At 32.1% G+C, this 23,248-nt stretch overlaps 1 protein-coding gene across 3 annotated transcripts in view; it reads left to right on the forward strand.

Moving 5' to 3' along the window:
- Window positions 1-23,248, forward strand: part of LOC128217132 (somatostatin receptor type 2-like) — a 137,050-nt gene that overhangs the window by 12,774 nt on the left and 101,028 nt on the right. The window contains exon 1 of one of the 3 annotated variants that reach the window (XM_052924055.1): window positions 1,086-1,199. The exons of the other annotated variants lie outside the window; for them this stretch is intronic. The gene's annotated coding sequence lies outside the window, so the exon portion shown is untranslated. Of the gene's footprint in view, window positions 1-1,085; window positions 1,200-23,248 lie in introns of those variants that run through there. 3 annotated transcript variants of the gene reach the window in all.

Here is a 23,248-nt window from a genome sequence, read left to right on the forward strand (position 1 = left end):
TTTAAATCTTGAATTTTCAAAGGCGAGTCTCGTTTTGTAAGTGTCTTTAATTGACTGTTTACTACCTTTCAAGTGTAGGTCATGCTGCCCCGACTGGATTCCTATATCGAGGTAATAAACTACCTTTATTAGGTTACATAATTGGATTTTATAGTTTTTAATTCCTTATAGTTTTCAAGTATTTCTCACTGGGGTTGTCGAAATGTTTCATTCAGAGAAAACAATTGTGAATAAAAAATATACATGGAACTGTTTGATTTTATTCCTATACATCATTATATAAACAAAAAAATGCTACATGGTCAATAGAATAAGACTTCACATATATACCATAACTTCATAAACAACATAATGTAACATGATATACAAGTAATTATGTTATATATATACCATGATTTTTTCAGTGTTTCTTTTTTTCTGTGTAGTGTTTCTTATATTTGTAATAATTGTATTTCATAGAAAAGAACATTCTAACCAAAAGCATTGTGGTGACAAAAGAGCCACCATTTAAGACGTTTCACAATCGTATTCAAAGTTTACCCTGCCCTCGATTTAAACAGGTACCATAATTACTAAATAAAATAACAGATATACTCCCATGTATACATATATTTCACTGAAGCACACAAAATGTATTTTATTTTATTTTTGTAAATGCGTGATCGTTTTATATATAAAAAGAGTAAAAGTTTTCCGATGTGAAAGGCGGATTTTTTGCATAATCTATAATCGTATTCACTACGAACAGTGGTGTTAGTACAGAATATAACCCTTGCACAGCACCTGTTTTGTTTGGTATTTTTAATATAAATCGTAAGAAGAATCTAATGCGGATATGAACCTACTAGTATATTTATATTATCTTGAAAACTTTAGCATTTCTCTTCAATACACACATCATTATATTTCTCTTCATAATTCGGAAGAGAGTATATCATAGCCTTAAAGGAGGCTAAGCTTTTCAGAAAACCAATTTTACACAGCGATCGCCCGCAAACGCGTTTGATTGGTTGCCATGTGAGTTCACTCTAGCACTGGCTTTCTCCCGCTATACTGTGTAAAACTATTTCTCAGATATTGTTCAGCTACAATCCGCTGATGATCATTTCTCGGTGGCTGTGCAGTTCGGTTTACAACTCTGGATTTTGCAGTCATTTACCTTATCGACTTTGGCATTATTCTTAATTCCTCAATTAAAGGTAAATGTTTATGAATGTTTTATTGCCTTTATTTGTTAAACTGTTTTGTCAAGTATATTTTCTATTTTTCTGGATTTCTAAAACGGAGTATTTGTAAAGATACTTTTATGGGAGTAGAATCTTTGCGGAACTGGTGTATCCTGTTTAAAATCTTAAGATAGTTTTCGCATTCTTATAAACTTATAAAGTAATTTCTAGATATCACATGACATCGGTTTTTATACGTGTGTCTTGACGCTATTAAAAGGATGTACAGATATGAATTAAATGATATTATAATTAAATGTTCGCGGGTTATATCAGAATCTAATAAACCATTGATATATGAGTACCAGGAGAATTGCTTTGCACACACAATCTAGTCTTTATCAACCTAATTCAAGAGCAGTTATAAATGAAATTGTTCTTAAAATAAAATATTTGTCTTTTCTTAAAAAATACAATTAAATATACACTCAAACGAACATGTTTTATTAATATTCATAAAAAAAAATAATAATTCAAACTTGAATTTGATAATGTTGTGGTTCGCACAACATCCGTAAAATAACTTTTTAAGCTATTCAAAAACGGAATATATTCTTACTCTTCGAACTACAATTTCAACTTACGTCATGAAACTGAAATGAATAGTAGAGCCTGAAGCACATATACAACACATGTACATAAAACATCATCCGCTTAAGTTAAGGGTCTGAGAACTCGAGGGTATGATGTGTTCTGAGTTTAATAATAAGTGAAACCTGGGATGTCGCTGTCAAAAAAGACAAAACATCTCATATTATTTTCCACGTATCGTGAACATGAAGCTTTTGTGATTAAATTACAAACCGGTTATTGATTTTGTTTCAAGCATTTAATAAGGACATTCCCGTATGAGGTTTTATTTTTCGTACATGCTGATAAAGTGTGTGGTTCAATAGTTTCTGAATACCACTCCAGAAAGATGAAATTCAGATTCTTAATGGGAGAATGTTTCAAAACATAAAACATTAAACGCTTCAATCAAACTTTTGACTTCAGAAATTAGAATATAAATTATATTAAATTTTAGGAATTAAATGTTTCAACAGTTATAATATTTTGGAATTTTACATTTTAATATTATGATGTTAGGAAAAACGTTTCAAAATAAAGCACGTTATGGATAAAATTTTCCAATATTAAGATGTAAGAAATAAGATGACTCGGCTTCAAGATTCTAGGAATAAGATGTTTCGATATTGATACTGAAATGTAAGAAATAAGATGTTTTTAATTTTAAGATGCTAGGAAAATGGATTTTTCGATATCACTATTAAGATGTTAGAAATAAGATAAGTTCGATTTAAAAAATCTACGAATTACATGTTACGATATTGATATGAAGATGCTAGAAACTAGATTTTAAACATTAAGATTTCAGGAATTGCATAGTTTACAATTAAGATGTTAGAAGATCTCACTATGCGAATATTTTCATTATTTTTTTTGTAAATAACGAGTGAAATGGGCTTTATTTAAGAAATACTAGTATACGTGATCTGTATTATTACAGAAACTAAATGAATGATGATATTTGTTTCACAGAACCAGTTGTTTTATGAAAGTTCCAATATATGTATTTTTATAATCCTTGCGATAACACTTTCTTCTTTTTCTATACAAATCGTAATAAATGAATACATTGTATTATAATGTATTTCGCATCTTTTGGTATGAGATGTTTTGATATGAGTTTAAGTGAACATAATTGTTTTTAAATTAAATCAATTCAAATATGTATATCTCACGCATTAATTATGCAAAACGGAGCGGGATAATTCAATCAACTAATTTCCCAAAATCAAACCCCGAGAAAGGAACTTAGTTTTCTATATCTTGTCCTGAAATGAACTGAAATTATAACGAAGCGACTTTTCTTAACATTCCTACTAAAGGTAAGGTTTGTTCACGACCTCGGGCGTGTATTTGTATTTCATATCAAACATCTGCAGTTAATGCCTCATTGATATCCCTCGTATATATTTGCCGATGGCCAATAAATATACACAGAAAGAATTACGTCTGAGAAAATGTAACGTTGTTTTAGACTAGCGTCTCAAAATCAAAGTGATAAAATCTTTGTATATGACATCCAATCTGCGAGAACGGTGGAAGAATAGCAATATTTTATTCACGACTGCTATAATCAATTCGCTTTTGGGTTTATCGATGATTTCGCACTGGTCAGTGAAATTTATGTTCGTCCAGGGAATTTATACCCATTTTACACCACCTAAAACGGATGACGAATGCTACAAACTGGGCATAAAATGTGAATTTAATGTGTTTGATTGATAGCATAATTCCTCGATCTGTAGGGCTGTCTAGTCATAAAGGAAGCCATAGGCGATACGCCGATACCTGTCACTTCCATAAGGGATGTAAAAGGCATTTCTTAATAAAACTAGTGCAATATATCTCACTGTCTTTCAGTTGTGTAGCAAATAAACTGTTTTGCATTGAGAAAACCTGCCTCAACGTCAGAGCACTGTCTAAACGTTATCACATATTTTCTTATTAGTATTATTATTGGCATGTCGATGGTTGAACAATTAACAATTTGATAGGAAAATAGTAATTATTGCTCCAAAAGGACTGGCAGATTTTCAATACTTGTTTCCATAGCAACAAACCTTACAAAGTATGATTTAAATCTGTAATACATCGAAAACGGACACGCCCAAGAGACTTTAGTTAGTTAGTTTAGAGACTAACGTCTTGAGTCTGGGATTGAGAATTCTTTAATTTGCCAAATATCTATAGAATAGATAAGTTTGACCAAAGTGGGTCTGATTGAATATTTGTAACATATACAGCAATTCTGACCGTATTTGCTTATGTAATAACATTTTATAACAAATTTGAATTTTGCTTTTCTGAGTCTAAGAGGTTATATGCAATATGAGAAGTGAATACGGACCAAGTGGCCTAAAATCCAAAACCCAGCTTAGAGGCAAAAGGTAGGGGTCCAAACGAAAATGAACTAGAAGAAAAAACGTGTAAGCACCCAATAAACAAACACAAGTACAGTGGAAACTCACTAAACCGGACAAGGTCCGGACTGGGCAAAATTTCCGGTTTAGTGAGGATTCCGGTTTAGTGAGGATTCGATGTACGGGGTAAATTTACTCACAATATTAACTGAGTTAACCTTTAAAGTATTTTGTCCTCTAGGGATAGGTCAATTCTCCGACGTTTAAACGGAGGTTGAGACATGATTAAAGCACTTGCAAAAGTGATAAGCATAATTAAACATTTCTGCGTTTTTATAATCATCTTTTTTCCACAAAATATCACATACGCAACAATATAGCTTTACTGATAAATAAAAAGAGTATCGCCTTTGAACGGTTAGTAAACCATGAGTCGACTGGAACGCGCATCTGATTTTGGCTTAAGTTTGTTGTTATGGCCATAACCTATTACTGGTCCTTACAACTATCAATAATGACATGCATATTTCCTCTAAATCATTTATTATGTTTAATCGAACGATATAATCCAATTCAACTCTAATATCAATTATGATGATGGAAAGCCAAAATCTAATTCTTTATGTAAAGTTACATATATCATTTTAACCCTTACCCCTCGAAATAAAACCTTTAGAACAGGCTAGGTATCAATCCAAATTGATAGTCATGCAATATTAAAAATATTCTTGGATCGGTATTCATAAGACATCCTAAGTTATTTCCTTACTTAAAACTTTTTTTTATAATTTAAGAATCTTATTTGTAATATTAAACAATGTCTTAATAATGTCAAAAAAAATATCTCTGAATTAAACATGTCAATTAGTGTTCTCAGTTAGAACATAGAATATTTAGTGATCTCAAAACAAAATAACATTTTATGTTATAGAGATTTTTTAGAAGGGAATCAAAACACCTCAAGTATTGCTGCAATGGTTATTTGTCGTTTTGTGGTCATGGATATTGATTTCGTTTGTATTAAATCTGAAATAAAACAAATATCATCTTCTCTGGCTGGTAATGTCACCTATGGACACGACCTTGTCTTTGACTGATATCGTGGAAAAAACACCTGGCATTATCTCATTTATATGATCAATCTGTATTGTCTGAATAGAACAAATAGCAAAAGGTGTCTTGAGAAATGATTATAAACCATTCAAGAACAAGGTCTGGATTCACGAAATACAACACCAAAACAAACTTTAATTCCTTTTCTTCGATTAGCCGCCATAACGCAGAATTATATGGCTTAAGCGTCATTGATTAGTGTATTATAAAATGAGACTGTCATTGTTTTCTTTATTTCTCAATTAGCCGTGCTATAAATCAAACAATAAAGTTATCTCTTGTTATGACTAAACAGACATTTTCTGGCCAAGAACACTCACATTATGTAGTAAAAGAGTAGGAGTGCTAGTTTAACTTGAATTGTCCAAACAAATCAGGTTGCTTACAAATAGTTCATGAAAAACAGTCAGAAAGTGTAAAAAATACTATGTTTGTAATTATTTAAAACGAATAATGGAACCATGGCAATAAATAATTGAAGAATAAAAATAAACACTTAAACCTGAACACGCAAATGCCGTTTTAACTTCACCTGGATACGATGCCGAACGTTGTAAAGATCAGAAGAGGATTGGCTATGTCTTAGATTTGAGTGAGGATTTGTACTATATTAGCATGTTCTGAATTGGAAAGCTGCTAACTTGTTTATAACACTTAGTTTCATATTCCCATAAAAATGGTATTGCTATAGAATGTTGCAAAGGAAATGTACCTCATCAAGGTAAACCGTTAAAACAATAATGCCGTTTTATAGCAAAACAATTCTTCATATGATTGTAGGGTTGTCAGAATGGGATTGAACAGATTTATATAAACATAGGCTCAGAACTACGGAAAGTAAGATGCAAACATGATCAAATTAGAAGAAAATAAGTACATTTATTTGAATTTATTTACACATATTCAATAATGTTGTGGAAAGGTAAACCAAAAAATTACATGCATGGAGATACGTCTTGAAACATTGGCAAAATGTGATTGTACTTTCTACTCGAAAACTGCTAAGTGTTTATAACACTTGGATTGGCATTATGTGAAAAATGTCCCCGCCATGAATTCAACCTGCAAAACAACCTTCCTTTTATTAGAAACATATGCTTCATAAGAATGGTATGTTTTTCAGAGTGTGTCTGATTTCAGCACTAGAAACACCCACTGAACGGCAACTTGCCTCACAGAAGCGTCTATGTTTACACAATATTGGACACACGACTGTGAAATTAAAAACCTTTGCTACTATTGTCTTTTACGGAGAAGACTTACTTATTATGATTAATCTTTTCCGTAGTTAATCAACGATTATAACCATTCATTTACTTTGATGCAAAAAAAATAATAAGAATGCCGTGAATGTGGTTTATGGAACTGGATTAAGAACATGTTTGTTTATCTCATAAAACCTTTGTTGACAATAACTACATTCATCATGAGATAGATAATGATAATGAGAAATAATGGTAAAAGCTATTTATTGGACAGGGCGTAACTACAGTTGGTGAACGGATAAACAAAAGTTATAGTGTTGACTCAAATAAAGATATTGGTTAAACCGTTACATCAAATGTCCAAAACTAACAAGGATTAAGATCCTAAAATCAAAGCACACCATCGTTTACACAGAATATTTTTGGGTACTTGTCCGTGTTTTTTTTATAGAGATACGTTGTTGGTTTAAGATTTTTCTGGGTTTTTTTAACATCTCAAGAAGCATATGTCCTGCTAAACTAAGCATTGACCCTTAACAAATTAGTATTTTGCCTGTCAAAAGAACGTCGTAGTGAAACGTAAAATACCATTGTCTGCTTATTCATCCGTTTGCAATTTCAGTCCATGTTCGCACTTCATTTCAAAATTTACGTATTATGCCAGTGGAGGAAATAAACATGACCTTAATATCTCAAATAATACAGAAAATCCTGAGTTATGAAATTAAAGTGTCGTTCCTCCAAGGCATATTACTATTGAATATGTGAACGAAAATAAAAGATACGAACAGTTGTACCTGACAACTCAAATGCCGTTTAACTTCATTTAGTTACGTTTTCAAGATCGAATGAGGATTGGCTATTGTTATGGATATTTACAAAGGTTTGGATTACCGGACATGGAAAGCTATCTTGTTTATTACACATGGATTGCCATCATCTGAATAAATGCTATTTCTATAGAAAGTTGCAAATGAAAAGCAACTCAACAAGTCAAACCATTATAATGATACTCGTATTAAAAATAGATACATACGCATGAACAACCAACATGCATTCTGAGTGATAAACCATTTACTACTTACTATTTTATGCACTTAAATACCAGCTTTCCTTCTAATAAAACAAGATCTCCTTTATTAGAACAATTATTTTCGATTTGAAATAATCCTTTCCGTTAAAATAAAACAAGTATTGATTGTGGTACATCTTTTTGGAAGTAAAAGTGTACCTTTAAAACAACGTTACCATTTTACAGACAGTTTTCTTATAATGATATGGTTGTCAGACTAAGCATAAACAAAGACTCCGAATAAGGTGGTGAGAATAACAATTTTCTGTCAGAATGTCTTTGCTGCTAATAGCGATACAATATGCATTGTTTAGGGTACCTTTGTAAAGAACCTTCTCTTCATTAAAGACTATTTGCGTCGTTCCTCCAAATCATATTTTTTATTTGCGCATCCTAGCCTCTGAAGATTTATGTTTGTCATAAGGTAGACGTATGACAGATTGGATTGAAAAGATCTGGCTTTCTATTCAATGCCAGACGATTTATTAAAAGCATGTATTATAACGTAAAGAGGAACGATCCATGTGACATAAAGTTTGACGGTTATAATTCCGTCCAAAAAGCAACAATACTAATGTTATAACAAATAAAATAATCTTGAAACGAGACGTGGCTGATCTGAGGTTACATACAACCATACGATACTGACAACCAAATCCCCTTCCATACACCATCTAACAGAAATTATGTGGAAATATAAATTACTTTATATGTTACATTTATAAAATTTAATAATATATTTGCGCACCGTAGTTTATGAAATTTTATTAATGCCGCAAGGAAGAATTAAGACAGGTTGGATTGAAAAGATCTGGCATTATATGCTGTAGGAGGCTAACAACAGGTCGCATTGCATGTAGTAAAGGCAAAGTAAAATAACCAATATCATAATTGGTGGCCATATAGACTGTAATGCCTGTAGAAAATGCCGCGTACATCTTAAATATATCGAAACGAAGTTGCCAACCATATTACAATTGGTGGATAACAACAGACTACATTGCATGCAGTAAAAGCATCATAAAAGGCCAACCATATCATACATGGTATCTTAACAGATTGCAATGATAGTGTTGGCTCACAACGGGAAGCATTGCATGTAGTAAAAGCATCATAAAAGGGTCAAACATATCGTTATTGGTGGCATAAAATACTGTATTGCACGCGGTAAAGCATCAGACAAAATATAAATCACAAGGCTTACCATATTTTAATTAGTGGCTAAAAACAGAAAATACAAGGCAAGCCAAATCATAATTGGGGGGTAAAAACAGAAAATACAACGCCAACCATATTATAATTAGTGGCTAAAATTAGAAATAACACGGCCAACCATATAATAAGTGGTGGCCAAAACATAAATTACAGAGCCAACCATATCATAATGAATGGCTTAAGACAGACTACCTGGTAACACACGTTGATTGATTACACGAACATTTTGTCGGGGCAGAATCGAGGAGAAGACATTATTTTAATGTTAATTTTTCCTTGGAAAGGTGTTAGTGAGCAAAACAGGCATCTCACAGATCAGTATTACCAATTTATCGAGAATGGAAATGTGTACATCCAAATCTGATATGAAAGCAGCATCATGCCACAGAGATTTGGGTGACTCTAATCTGCAATCATGGATTTTTGCCAGTGCCATGCCAAAACAACATGCTGTCTAAGCATGTATAACGTGGATGAAAGAATATTCGAACACAAGAACATTTGTATGGGCCGACACATTATGAGCGTAAAGTTACGCATCGCAATGACCAAAATAAGAATAATCAATCTTGTAAAGTGTGTTCACAACCCACACTAAAAGTTGGAACACACGCTTGGGAGAAATCATATAATTTACTATATGCAACAATAGAAATAGCGTCAGATACTTCAGATTCTTGCAGTTTCTGAGATCGAATGTCCAACTAACTAGCCAATCGGTGCAACAAGCAGTGGATAGTTTAACGTTTTAAATGCTGTTAATAATATTTTCAAAAACGAGCATGATCTGAGGTTATATACAACAGTGCGATTATCTAAAACAAACCGCCTCCCAACTGCCCTCCAACAGAAATTATGTGCAAATATAAATCACATTATATGTTACATATCTCGTATAAGTTTTATTTTTTGTATTTCAACATTAGATATACTTGAAATTCTTTGTTATTCCAAACCCTATACTGAATTACACTAAACAACTCCTTATCTCACTATTTGTTTTTGGGAATTTTTGAACGTGTTTCATTTCAATCGTTATATGGTTGTTTAAAATAATATCTGAGTTCTATTTTTATTTTTAATTATCATCAATGAAATACTTTTTTGCCCTTATGTTTTATGATTTGAACTAATAACACAAACTCTAGTATACCCGTCCGTATATTTTTAACATAAGATGGCATTAGTTTGTCTGAATCTGACACTTTGTTTTGAAGTGCTTGCAAGCTGCAATATTCTAGCGGATAATCAATCAAATGCATTGCTGTTTTCTAAAACAAGGCTTTGGTGTTATCAATATTTATTATGCAAACATATGCCAGACCAGAAACAAATGATACAAATAAGAAGTGTGAGTTTAAATATAATTATAATATTTTCTACAAATCAATAAAGGCAATTAATTTCAGAGATATTTTATGTTTGAAATAGCAAATTAGTCCTGCGTTGTTGCCTATTTCAAGAGATATTTTATTGTGAGGATTACCCAGTAGACCTGCAGGCTACAAAATAAGCCCTACCCAATGTATCAAAACACCTTGTTAACACATAGCATTTGCGCTTGTGAAAACTAGATTTTTGTCAGTACCGAGACAACGGCCGAGCCTACACTGAATAATTTATTTAAGTTTATTATTCAGCGCACGTAATTACAGCAATAAGCATAGTATTACGACTTAACACCAATACACGATAGAAAAATTTCCTTATAAGGTCTTGAAATTTAACAAGTTGAATATTACGCATATGTCAAAGCAATACACATTGACTTAAATGAGTGACAATTTAAAATAGTATCGGATTTAGTTTTGTCAACATATTTGTAATAATTTTATCACTCAAAGAACCGTTTTATCCACTGTGTTTTATTTGGCTTGAAAACCCTATAATTATATAGTATAATCAACATACGTGTTTCATCTGTGTACCTTGTCTTGTGCATGTACCCGATTGTCTTTTGACTATTATATAATGAATACCTTTAGTCATTATTAGTCAAACTATGTTTAGTTGAGGACCATGTCCCTTAATTTCCGACTAAGAATTGCAAGTCATCAGGCTCTGACTGTTGAGATGATTAGTCTATGTTCGTTCCGATGAGCAGAATATAACCTAGGTTTCAGCCCCAACCTTCGTATTGTAGCAGTCACGTATATGTTTATAATGGTCACCTAAGGTCGCTACTGCAAACATTTGCACAAAAAAGCTGTAACTGATGCTATAATATCAAATCTTAGAACACTAAGCATTTGATGCAATGATAAATGCGTCTAGTTATATGTGAGTTTGTTTGATATTATATAATTATTTTACCCTACTATATCTTAATTGCTTAAGTATGGTTGGTTATGTCATCTGAAGACCTTACGCGTGTTTTACGTTGTAGTCAATCACTAATTTTGATACTGGAACAAGAAATAAACGTTGTTCAAAACGTAATATGCTTTTGTATAAGAGGAATATGTCGACAAAAATGAACCAAAATAGCAGATTACTAAACTGTTGATCTGGTTTGAGTTTGAAATAAGATCAAGTGCTACTCTGACTAATTGGAAAATATTTTTTATGTAATAAAAATAAGAAAGATAATATCAACGTTTTACACATAATATTTATTATCATATTGCTCCAGGGAAATGTTGGACACTGTACAAATATATATCGTGATCTGATATGAACTTTTACTTAAATGTGAATAAAAAAAATGTCATCTCAACGTAAAGCCTGCGTCGATCGCATACAACTACACATACTGAGAAAGCCGCGGCGACAGGAAATCAAGTCTGAGCGACGTCGGATCGTTTATCCATTGAAATAATTCATTCTTCATATTTACTTTCATTTTACAAACATTAAGGATTTTTTAACTGGTCCCTATTTTCCCGTCTGAGAACTTTTGCAAAACTGTAAATAGTACATATACATGTTTAGGTTTTGAAAGAAAGAAAGAACGATGATGAAAAGATTAACTGTCAAAATACATGGGTTCTAAACGGTGGCATTTCTTTATAAGTATTTAGGATATGTATCTTATAAACACATATTTATTTCGTATATATTTCGTTTTTTAAAAATGGACTATGAATATGAAAACATGATCAACATGTTAGAAATTTAAAATGACAAGCACCTCTTTTATTCTTCATTGAAACAAATTCCAATAAATGGTTTTCCTGTGTATTATACCAAATATGTATCTATATGTTTTTTAAAAACAAGATTGAAATACACGGTTTAGACTTTTGACTAATGAATGCACGTTAGCTTAAACCAAAGGGTCTGATAACAAACACAAACTCATCGTTGCTGCTGCTTGGGCTGTAATTGCTGCTGATGCCTACAACGATGTTCTTGCCGCTGTCTGAAAACTTATATAATGAAAAATAATTTAATTTACAATATGAGAAAAAATCAACATTGCACTGCTTGAAGTCAATTTTTTTTTATTCTAATTATCTGCATTCTTTTAAACCACGTCTGAAAAAGTAATTTAGTAGTGCAAAGAGCTTTGTGGATATGGATGAATGATAAAACAAACCATTTGCCTGATTAATTGCGACATTGTGATCTTCTCGTAATAAATCAAGGTTATCTTCCAGCTTTTTGCATCGAGGGGCGTTTTTTTTAGGTTATGTTTCCTTATCGTTGACGCATAAATTGGAATTTGAAGAGCGCTTGTGGCGTAGATACTAGCTGTGAAGGCAAGTGTTGAGTCGTAAATTGCAAAGGGTTAAATAGACAAATAAAACATGACGTTAACAATTATGTTGTTTGGCTCTGCCAAGTATATTTCTAGGTCAACATTAATAGAAAAGCATGTTAAAAAGTTAATAATGTTGATCTTCTCAAAGTAGGACTTGAAATCATTTATAAACAAACTAAAACATCCGTCAAAGTAGTTTTAATAGTTTTCGATTTTTGTGTAACACTTACATTACAACAATATGAATACATACATTTTATGTAACCGGTGTTTTTATATCATGAGTAAGTGCTCTTGTTTTGATGTCTACGAACTTATGGATGCCTTTTCACAACATCAACAATTCTAAATGGACTCATAGATCATAAAAAAGACAAATCATTTTAAAATTGTTCGGTCCGCTTTGTCCCAGACTTAAACGCCATCGTATACCTAATAATGTCTGTCTATGACAATGATTCAATCATGTGACCTTTCGTTGCATTTGATTTTGCGCCTCAATTAAACCAACATAGTAAATACCTACGTTCACAAACGTTCTTCTCGACTTTATATTGCCCCCTCATTATATGACGTTCAATGACACAAAGAGAAATACAGGAACTTACGTAATACTAAGGTATTTAAAAACACAATGGGTACACAATAACAATATTTAAATCCACCTTTTGAGTCTGTTATTAACAATGTTGTTGTTTTCAAAATACAGCAAATTATACAATTACCCTCTTTTCATTTAACATTTTCTATGTTGTATAATAAAAAGCATAACTAAAAAAATGAAACCCCACGATAATTAAAAACAATGATTATTTAAACTCAATAGATATTTAATGTACTTTTAAAGTACAAAAGTTAAAAACAAATTAATCGAAGAGACTTCATAATCAGCAACAGGTTTTACTACATTAAACGCTGGACAAGATCAGCTTATGATATTTAATTCCTTTATACGTTCTACTTATTTGAAGAAAACATGTTTTGCGTCATTCTTAACACATATAATCTCTTGCAACAAAAAGTGTTGAAAATAGAAGAAGTACCTTTGTCGAACCTAGGTGTGTTTGGTTATTACTATACACATCGATTATGAAGCGTGCTAGGATAGCAGTTTGGGGTTTTTATTCTTATTTTTTGTTTGAAAAAAAATGGTACAAAAGCCCTATTATTTCGGAATTTAGCCTTTTATACAGTTTCATTCGCTTAATTTACCAGGATAGCTATCCCCCAGGGTTTGACCTTACCCCCAATTATTAAATACACAGTGGACACTATAGTGATAGGCACACTAGCCTAAACATTCAGCCTAGCCAATATCCTGGTTAAAGGCATACGAATATCTTACCGGAAACTCAACACTGCCAGACAACAAACATTACACTACGATCAATTAATCAATATCGGTATAGCTATTCGTATATCATAAACGGAAATATTCAATTACTGCATAAATATTTTCTCGACTATGATTTAAAGTTATTTAGGAGTTCGTGCATTTAAAAACAATCCTTATTTAGATGATATTTGTAAGTCTTGTACAAGGTACAACAACCTTTGACAGTCTTTTTTAGCTTATTGTTGATGCACGATGTGTCAAACAGAGAGCGAGTTCCTCTCGATCAAGGACAAACAACACGATACACTTTTAAGGTGTGACTATATAAGTTTCGGTTGGATTTTTTTTTTTATCACCAACGTTCGCCACAATGAGAATAGATGGAAACAATCATTGATAACAATATATCGTAGACTTGAGTTATATTTATCTATTCATTTTACAAAATATAAGGTTTTTAGGTCAATATAAAATGGCTAAAGATACAGTAACTGTTGTTTCTTTAATGTCACTCTTGTCAATGAATCCCAATTTCAATCATTTAGAATCAGAGAAGGCATTATTTCCATGAATGTATCTAGATACGTCATTTTTAGTTCAAACGTCTGCTTCACTATGTAACTGTTTAAACATATAAGCTTTCAATAGATCTTTGTAAATGCCCGATCGCTACACAAAGAAATATTGAATTAGATCAATTTTACCATCAGCGACTAGTCAAGTTTGTAAGTCGAGCTTGATATTTCGAAACAATGCCGATCAATCCTGGAACAATTAAATTCGGCGAAAGTACCATTTATTCAGAAATTATATAATATATCGGTTAGATCAATATGACACGGCGCCTTGTGCCATGTAGCGAAGAGTTGCATATTACAACTCAGCTTAGTATTCAGAAAATGCTTTGTATTACTGAAATGCCGCAATAAATAAGTTCAAAATAAACAGATAGTGTATAGGGATGTCAGTGAACGTAATTTAAATGCCGATTAAAGCCGTTAAATGGGTAGTTGAATTACGTTACGTAAACAATAGACTCTAGAAATGTGATTAGAACATAATTTAGATGCCGATTATAGCCGTTAAATGAGTTGTTGTATAACGTTACGTAAACAATTGACTCCAGAAATGTGATTAAGCCATTTTAATTGATATGAAACTACTTTGTTGGTTTAAACAGCATTTTTTTTAATTGTCACACAGAAATGTCATTTTACAATAATAATATAATGTAGAGTTGAAAGGAGGTTAAAGGCATATATGGAACTGTAGCGGTTGAGCATGCAGTGCAAATCATTTAAAAAAATGAAATCAACAACCACATGATTATTGCAGAAGGAAACATGTTTTATGTTCTAAGCATGATAGGGATATCCGACTAGAGACTTTGATTTGGTCCATACATTGTCCATACATACCAACGTTTAACATACTCATTAACAGAATGAAAACAAATGAACGAAACTACAAACTTAAGATAAATTGGTTTTCGTCAAATAACAAGTAAAGATGAGCAGGTTAGGTGTGTACCTTTGAAAAAACATTTAAATCCTAATAATAGCACTTGGATTCGGAATTTCTGAAAAAAGATGTTATCGTCGTCAACTTCTTGTATCTAAATAGAGGTTACCTGGAAATTTATTAGTTTTCATTATATACCATATGCATCTTGCAATGACTTGATTTTCATAATAGCAAATGTTTCTTCAAAATTATATGTGTGTCAGAGCCTTATGTTAGTGTGTTATAATCAGACAAGAAGTGAACGGCAACCTGTCACATACATCTGAAAAGCGTCTATGTTAACGGCATGTACGAGCGTTAGAGTCTGAACTAAAGAGAATGCTGTCAATGTATTAATACAATTTAAAGCTATTCTTGATTGATATTTTCCGAAATTAATCAATGGTATTACCATTGTCTGACCTGGTGTGGATGCTACTAACCATGTCGTGAATGTGGTTATTGAAACAAATCTTAAAAGAAATTTGTTTATCTCGAGATATATTTTTAAACAATAAATACTAATTACATAAACATCATTCATAAAAATTAATTGAAGAAGGTATTATTGAACAGGACGTTATATTTTAATGTATGGTTGAAATAAAGCTATATCGTTACACTCATGTTGATTTTGATGAATCTCTATGCACTAGTGCAAAATCAACTTACTTGAAGATTCTAAAAAAAAGGCACAACATCATGTTCACAGAATAGCGTTATGCACTATCATAGTACGTTAACGTTTGTGCGTTTGAAATATGTTTGTCATTTTTATAATTATATGTGATATTGGTCTTACCAGTCTTAACAATTGATACTATAAAACGTTGTATACTGCCTATCGAAAAGAAGGCGCAGTGAAGCGTAAAATACCATTGTCACTCGAATCATCCGTGTGTGTAATTTCCCCCACTCCCCAGTCTTCAAGAGTGATGGCTTAATGCTGGTACCAATACCAGAACATCTTAAATGATAAAGTTAATTCTTACGAAAGGAACTACAAAGTCGTTTCTTTAAATCATACATCAGAATCAACATCAAACATGCTGATATTTCTTTGGTATTAAAATAACGTTATCGAATTGCATCTTTGCTATTCTGATCTTATTTGTATGTTCGTTGCAAAGTAACAGTTAATAAAGCATCATATGTATAGCACAAATCACTCCTAATGTCACACTTTGTTTTGAATTATTTGCGAACTGCAACATTTTAGATGATTATCAGAAAACAACTTTGTGTTTTTGAAGCAAGGCGTTCATGTTTTAAATCTTTCATAAGCAACCATATGCCAATCCCGAAACATATTTGACACAAATAAGAAGTAGGAGTTAAAAAATAATCAGATCCTTCTCTACAAATCAATAATGAAAAAACTGTCAGAGAAATTTCCTAGAATGATATAGCATTTTATTCCTCCCAACACATTTTTTATCATGAGTATTTTAAAACAAATACGGGAAAATATTTAACGTTTCTTCCCGTAATACAAAAATATGATGCTGTACTAAAAGGCATCATAATTTACGTCCTTTGGTTTCTCAAAAGGAGGTGCAAAGTACAAAACAGGCATTTCTTAATGTACAGAAACACATGGCTGACACATAGCATTTGCGCTTGACAAAACTAACGTTGATTTTTGTCAGTGCCGTGACAACATTCAGCGCACGCAATTACAGCAAAACAAGCATAGCATCATGACATTAACCTCCATACACGTAAGTAAACATGCCTGCAAAGATATTAAAGGTTAACACATTAAACACATTAGACATGTTAAAGCAAAGCAAATGGTATTGTATGCGTAAACATTATGTCGAATTATTTCGAAATTATTTAAGTCATTTAGTCGAACATATTTATTATAAGTTATCACTCAAAGACAGTTCTATCCATTATGTTTTTAGCACTGTTAACAAAATTATATCAGCATAGGTGCTACCTTTTTGTATGTTGCCTTCGTTGTGTATATCATTGTCATTTGGCTATTAGTAAATCCTTTAATCATGTTGAGTCAAATAACGCTTAGCTCCAAATCATGTCCCTACATTCCAAATAAAATTTTGAATGGGAACTCATTGGGATGTGATTGTTCAAATGATTGGTCAATGGTCGTTCTCGGTGAGCCTATGAAAACCTCGTTTTGTTTACTTGAGCCTTTATGTTGGTGCATCCCGAATGTGTTTATATGGACATCTAAGAGGGCTACAGCTGCAGAAACGAGCCGTGACCTACGACTTTCTGAAAGCTATTATACCATAGCTTAGACATCTGATGGATGTGTCTGGTTATTTAATATCTTAAATTATCTTATAAATTACCCAGCTATGTCTTTATTGCCTTAATACGGTTTCATCTTCTGAGACTGATATGGTTTAAATTGTGATTTATCACTTAATATTTGAACAAGAAAATATGAGTATTCCAAACAATGAGTGCGTATGTACAAATAAACAAAAACTGGACTTAAGCAGGAAGTAACCCCACTGTCGATATGGTCTGAGTTTGAAATAAGAACTAAGGGTAATGTAAACAATTTGCAAAGAAAGTTTAATATAAATAAAATAACAATAAGAGTTTTACCAATGTATGACAGATATTAGGATGTTGTTCCAGGAGAAAATGGCACAAGGGACACCTAAATAACTTGACCTTACATGGAATTAAATTGTACCTAAATGTTGATAAAAAAAGTGTTGCTATTGACATCAAAACGAATAAAGCTTTTGAAACAATAAAAGAGTTTTTGCTGACGATTCTCTGGCATGTACATGATATATTAGTTTTAAATGATGCCGTCTTTCTGAAATATAAAGGATAGACTTTTCAATTCACAGGTTATTGTATCATGGTAAAAGTCTCTATTCAATCATATGTTCATCTTATATAACAATTACACAAATGTTTTAATATCGAACAGACCCATTTATTTCGGTGGTTATTCTTTTATAAACACTGCAGCATGTGAAATATGGTCTAGGGTAGTCCCTGTATTTTCCATTGTATTATTACAGTGTTAAAATGATATTAACCTCACAAATGTTTCACTATATAGAAGTGGGTACAAAACCCCTTTTTGTTCGGAATTTAGCGACTTGTATAATTTCATTCAATAATGTTACCAGGATATGTATCGCCCAAGGCCTTGTCTTGCCCCCAATTAGTAAAAAAACGGTGGATGCATAGTAGCCTGACCATTAACCAAGATCCTGGTAAAAGACATACGTATTAAGAATAAACAAATACCGCAAAGTAAAAACACTGCAAGACAGCAAACCTTACACAACTTAAAAAACCGATACTGGTATTTCTATGCGTCTATCATGAACGATATTATTTATATAGTTGAAAACCAATACATTTTACAAAAAAATATGTTTCGGAAAAAGCATAAAATATCTATAGAAACAGTTTCTGTTTTTTGTATTTCATAGTTGTCAAGGACTACGCACTACAAGATCATTTATCCATCAATGTGTCTTTATTAATTCTAGTTCAAACGCCTGGTTGACAATGAAACAGTTAAGTCTTACAGGCTGGCTTTCTATACGTTGCTTTAAACGGTTGAGCATTACGAGCAACCTTAAAATAATCTAATCAACATGTAACATGTGCTTAGAATGATAGGGTGGTGCGACTGGGTTTGAATTGTGTGCGTTAAATAGGAACTCTAGATTAGTTGCATACTTCAAGTTTGTACAAAGTCAATACGTGAGTGAAAGATAAATGAAAGCAATACCAAGAGGAATATATATATTTGTCGAATTATAGGTAAGGATTGGGGGCTGGGCTTGTACCTTTGACATAACAAATTATTAATGTTTGTAACAGTGACTTGAATTGAAATGTTTGTGAAAGTATTTCAATGCTGTAAATGGCAATAACTAGTTGCATTTCATTAGGTTTACTTATAAAAACAACACTTCTCTTTATTTAAGACCATATGAGTCCTAAGAATGGCATGATTGGCATAATAGCAACTTTTTCCTCAGAATGATATATTTTGTCACAGCTTGTCTTATTTCAGTGCTATAAACAGACACAAACTGAGCTACAATCTGTCACAAACATTGGAAAAGTGTCTATATTTACGACATATTGGGCGTATGAATCTGAAACTGGAATATTTTCTGTCATTGTATTAATACAAAACTAAACATGTTGGTGTTTAATCTTTTCCGAATTAAAACAATGGTATAACCGTTTATTTATTTGCTATGATTTGCATGCTATTAACCAAGTCGTGAATATGTTTTTTAAACAAATTTAAGAAGGTTTTTACACCCATGTAAACCCATTTACAAAAAAATACTACTTTTAGCATAAAATGAATTATACAAAAATAATTATTGGTAGAACATTGTTATAGAACCGGACACAATAACAGCCGATGAACGGATGAATATAAAAGCTATAGATACTGTCATGAAAAAGTTAATGAATATTCACGCAAAATATGCCAAATCGACAAAATTAAACATTCTAAACCCGAAGCACATCATTATGTTCACAGACTAGTATAATGTACTCTCACGATACGTTTACGATTATGAATAGATTTTCATTTAATATCCTATATCATTTGTATTTTTTACTTGGCATTTGCCCTTCCAAGCTTAGCCTTCGAAACAATTTATGTGTTTTTTGTTTATCAAAATAAAGGCGCAGTGACGACGTGTTAAATACCATTGTCAGTAGAAGCATCTTGTATGTAGTTTCATCTCTTTTCCTCATCAATATTGTTCGAGATATATGCCAGAATATCTCATATCAATGAAAGGAACTCTAAATCATATATCTGCATCATTAACATCAAATTTGTTACTACTGTTACATTATCGAATTCCACTAGAGATCGTAGATTTGTTATTCCAACGAAATGAATTTGTATGTTAGTTGCAATCCTGTGGTTGTTTTATAGAATATATTTTTTGTCCTTCTTTTAATATTATTTGTTTGCCCATTTCCAATACGCTATATGGTTTGAACTTAAAACGTAAACGCTAGTATAAACACGTGTATATATAAAAGAAAAAATGGCATTAGTCACTCTGGATCCGATAATTGTATTAAATTGCTTGCGCACTGCAAGTTGTAATCCGAAAACCAGTAAAACATGTTTTTTAAATCAGATGTTTTAATGTTACCAATATTTATTATGCAACTATATGCAAGACCTCAAACAAATTTGACGCATACAGTGTAGGAGTTTTAATATCCTAGGATGAATGTTACTGCTCAAACCTTTCCAGAAACGAAATGGGACTGAATCCTATCAGAAATATAATATCATAGCTAAGTCCCAAATAACATCTGTTTCCCAGGCTAAATCAGTGGCGTTGATAGATGTGTCTGGTTATTGAGTAATTAAAATTGTCGTATTATCTTACTTGTTCGTCTTCTGAAGTCTTATAGTGTAGATTTTTAGCCTAATCACTAAATGTTGGAACAGTAACATGAACGTTATTACCATCATGTATGCTTATGGACCAAAATACAGAAATAAACCAAAATAACAAGTTAATACACGGTTCGTCTGGTTTGATTTTAAAATAAGAACGAAGTGATACATGAATTCTCTGATATTGCAGCCTTGGTTTGGTCGTATCTTTGCTTTTGAAACCATACAGTGTGATATTAGCTGTATATGCTTCGTTGTGCAGAAGTACAGGGGATATTCGGTATGTTATACTACTGAAGATCGGTCTTGAGTAAGGTATCAGACCATGACATTATGTCACACTGCTTTATGCGAGAGAATTGATCATAATCCGGATTCTTGAGACATTTTGCTGGTTTCCTTTATTCCTAACCAAGAAACCCTGCAATAATATAATGATAACTACAGGGACAAGCCCAGTAGACAAAATTTGGAAAACTTAATCCTCTTTAGAGGCACATGTAAAGGGCCCAAACGAAAATGAACTTGATACACAAGCGTATAAACACTACAAAAACAGATACAGACACAACAGTCATACCAAACATTTTAAGGGGTGGTAGAGACATGAATTAAATTTGAAAGTTCCAAAATAATGGTTGAATTAGACACGTATACGTCTGCAAATATACATTTGTTTGAAATGGTAACGCATTTCAGAAAAAAACAACATTGGAAAGTGCACAAGTATAGTCATTGTCTAAATACAATTTCGTCGTCTGGAATCTTATAGTGTTTAAGTTTTACTTCATCCAGCAATGTTGAAACAGAAACATGAACGATATTAAAATAACGTTGTACACTCTTTCATATAAATCTATGTCAACAACTCTCCAAACATATAATTAGTTATTTATAATAAAGAGCTTATATAAAAACAAGCCATCAATCTGAACTGCGGATTACACACATTTATTTTCGACCGATTATTTAGTTCGTTTATAAGCATGTATAGGCTATTATACGCGATAGTAATATAACGCTCTAAAACGTTTTTTTAACTAAAGACTTGTCAAAAACGATCCAAGACCAACTTTTCTTTCTCAATGATGAAAAGCTAATAAAACAATGAACCTTCTTTTGTTATTGATGATAATGCTAATGATGCTGATGCTGATGCTGATGCTGATGATGATGATGTTGTTGTTGATGCTGCTGCTGCTGATGATGATGATGGTGATGATGATGATGATGATGATGATGATGATGATGATGATGATGATGATGATGATGATGATGATGATATCATGATGAGATGATGATGATGATGATGATGATGATGATGATGATGATGATGATGATGATGATGATGATGATGATGATGATATTGATGATATTGATGATGATGATGATGATGATGATGATGATGATGATGATGATGATGATGATGATGATGATGATGATGATGATGATGATGATGATAATGATGATATTGATGATGATGATGATGATGATGATGATGATGATGATGATGATGATGATGATGATGATGATGATGATGATGATGATGATGATGATGATGAAGATGATGATGATGATTATGATGATGATGATGATATTTAAGTCATTTAGTCGAACATATTTATTATAAGTTATCACTCAAAGACAGTTCTATCCATTATGTTTTTAGCACTGTTAACAAAATTATATCAGCATAGGTGCTACCTTTTTGTATGTTGCCTTCGTTGTGTATATCATTGTCATTTGGCTATTAGTAAATCCTTTAATCATGTTGAGTCAAATAACGCTTAGCTCCAAATCATGTCCCTACATTCCAAATAAAATTTTGAATGGGAACTCATTGGGATGTGATTGTTCAAATGATTGGTCAATGGTCGTTCTCGGTGAGCCTATGAAAACCTCGTTTTGTTTACTTGAGCCTTTATGTTGGTGCATCCCGAATGTGTTTATATGGACATCTAAGAGGGCTACAGCTGCAGAAACGAGCCGTGACCTACGACTTTCTGAAAGCTATTATACCATAGCTTAGACATCTGATGGATGTGTCTGGTTATTTAATATCTTAAATTATCTTATAAATTACCCAGCTATGTCTTTATTGCCTTAATACGGTTTCATCTTCTGAGACTGATATGGTTTAAATTGTGATTTATCACTTAATATTTGAACAAGAAAATATGAGTATTCCAAACAATGAGTGCGTATGTACAAATGAACAAAAACTGGACTTAAGCAGGAAGTAACCCCACTGTCGATATGGTCTGAGTTTGAAATAAGAACTAAGGGTAATGTAAACAATTTGCAAAGAAAGTTTAATATAAATAAAATAACAATAAGAGTTTTACCAATGTATGACAGATATTAGGATGTTGTTCCAGGAGAAAATGGCACAAGGGACACCTAAATAACTTGACCTTACATGGAATTAAATTGTACCTAAATGTTGATAAAAAAAGTGTTGCTATTGACATCAAAACGAATAAAGCTTTTGAAACAATAAAAGAGTTTTTGCTGACGATTCTCTGGCATGTACATGATATA

Source organism: Mya arenaria, chromosome 2 (genome assembly GCF_026914265.1).
Source record: "Mya arenaria isolate MELC-2E11 chromosome 2, ASM2691426v1".
Taxonomy (NCBI): Eukaryota; Metazoa; Mollusca; class Bivalvia; order Myida; family Myidae; genus Mya; species Mya arenaria.